This window comes from Populus nigra, chromosome 2 (assembly GCF_951802175.1).
Source record: "Populus nigra chromosome 2, ddPopNigr1.1, whole genome shotgun sequence".
NCBI lineage: Eukaryota > Viridiplantae > Streptophyta > Magnoliopsida > Malpighiales > Salicaceae > Populus > Populus nigra.
In genome coordinates this window covers 14,826,302-14,828,801 of record NC_084853.1, presented here as the reverse complement: position 1 = coordinate 14,828,801, position 2,500 = coordinate 14,826,302, and positions in this window count along the sequence as shown.

Here is a 2,500-nt window from a genome sequence, read left to right as displayed (position 1 = left end):
TGCCGCGGCCAGCGACGTCGGGCTGGCCCCTGCAGCGCCTAGCCTCTCCCACGCAGGGGGCAGGCCAGAACGCGGGGGGCCAGGGCCCGAAGGCAGCCCCCCCGCGGGCGAGAGAGCAAGCCAGCAGGGGCTGTCCGCGCGTCGCGCAGCGCGGCATGGCTGCGGGGGCCGCGCGCGCGCGCCCAAGGGCCCCCAAGGGCCCCAGGCCCTCAGGCCCCAGCGCCCCAGCGCCCAGCGCGGGCGGGCGCGCGCGCGCGTGTGGTCTTTGAGGGGCGCCGGCCTGGTGGCTCCCTAAAGAGCAATAAGTGTCATTGCAGCTCTGGCAGGGGGAGACACTACTAGGTCCCAGCTGTCACCCCCCCTCTAAAAAATTCATTTCTTGGTATTTTGAGCTGAAATTTTGCACAGAGGTTGGCAAAAATCCAATCCACCTTCATTAATTTTCCCAGAATTTTTCGAGGTCGGGAAGTATTTGTTTTAATTTTCCTACCATTAGAAATCGAGTAAATCCGCAAAACTAGGAACCGGCCCGGAATGACCCCAAATTCAGTGGGCAGCCTCATAAAAATATGGCTGATTTTACTGGATTGGTTTCATGTGGAAAGCACGACGTTTTCTTGTAGGAATGCGGGAACCCCGGCAGCTCGCCTGCCGCGGCCAGCGACGTCGGGGACGCTGGCCTGCGCTGTCGAGCCCGCGAGGGCTGTCTCCGCGGCAGGCCCCCCCTGAACGGGGCACGACAGGCCACCGCGCTGGCTCGTCCAGCGTCGACAGTCCCTCGTCCAGGTTTCAGATCGCGCCAAGTCGAACCCATGACCTGCTCAAGCCATCGTGCGCTGCCGAATTCGCATCTGCGTGTAGGCTGCCATTCCACGCGGCAGCCCCTGTTTTCGTCAGCGTGCCCCCCTGACGAATTTTCCTGCCTGGCCCAGTCCAGCGTCCAGCCCCTGTTCGTCGAAAAATCTGCGCTGCCGATTTTCCACGCGGCAGCCCCTCTTTTCGTCAGCGTGCCCCCCTGACGAATTTTCCTGCCTGGCCCGGCCAGTCCAGCCCCTGTTCGTCGAAAAATCTGCGCTGCCGATTTTCCACGCGGCAGCCCCTCTTTTCGTCAGCGTGCCCCCCTGACGAATTTTCCTGCCTGGCCCGGCCGGTCCAGCATCCAGCCCCTGTTCGTCGAAAAATCTGCGCTGCCGATTTTCCACGCGGCAGCCCCTGTTTTCCTCAGCGTGCCCCCCTGACGAATGTTCGTCGAAAAATCTGCGCTGCCGATTTTCCACGCGGCAGCCCCTCTTTTCGTCAGCGTGCCCCCCTGACGAATGTTCGTCGAAAAATCTGCGCTGCCGATTTTCCACGCGGCAGCCCCTCTTTTCGTCAGCGTGCCCCCTGACGAATTTTCCTGCCTGGCCCAGTCCAGCGTCCAGCCCCTGTTCGTCGAAAAATCTGCGCTGCCGATTTTCCACGCGGCAGCCCCTCTTTTCGTCAGCGTGCCCCCCTGACGAATTTTCCTGCCTGGCCCGGCCGGTCCAGCCCCTGTTCGTCGAAAAATCTGCGCTGCCGATTTTCCACTCCGCAGCCCCTGTTTTCGTCAGCGTGCCCCCCTGACGAATTTTCCTGCCTGGCCCGGCCAGTCCAGCGCCCAGCCCCTGTTCGTCGAAAAATCTGCGCTGCCGATTTTCCCCGACGAACCTGCAGCTGCACAAATCCGCGCTGCCACTGCCCCATTGTCTGGACCAACAGTCTTTTCCATCAAGCCCTGGACTATAAATCGTCCAGACTCATCGCCAGCACCCGCTGCCGATTCTGCCGACTTTGCCGATTTCGTCGGCGCTGCCGATTCCAACACTGCCCGCCGTGCCTGAACCAGCGCTGTTTCGTCAGCGTGTCCCCTTGACGAATTTCCCTGCCTGGCCTGGACAGTCCATCTTCCAGCCCATGTTCATCGAAAAATCTGCGCTGCCGATTTCCCCGACGAACCTGCAGCTGCACAAATCTGTGCTGCCGATTTCCCCCCCTGTCGGCATGGCTGCCGCTGCCCCGATGTCCAGACCAACAGTCTTTTTTGTCGACTTTGCCGATTTTGTCCGCGCTGCCGATTCCAACACTACCCCCTGCATCCAAACCAGCATTGTTTCGTCAGCTCTTCCCCTGACGATTTTAGCCCTGTAACAAACAGTAGGCCTCCAATCCCGCCAACGGGAGCCAAGTTGATAGGGAAGAGAATTGAATGACGCGCCTGGTCCTCGCACCCCGCCACCCGAGGGGCCTTTTTCCCGGCAGCCTCTGAAAAACTCTAGCTTTCACGGTCCTCGCCGCCCCTCACCACCATGGCAGGCCTCTAATCCCACCCATCAGCAGTTGTAGCCGATAGGGCAGTGATTTGAATGACGCGTCGCGGGCCTCCGGGTCATCTCACCCGGCCATTAATTGGAGCGTTTTTGGCTGGCCGAGGATGGGGGGATGGATCTCTTCTTCCGAAAAAGCAAACAGTACATCGGGAGTT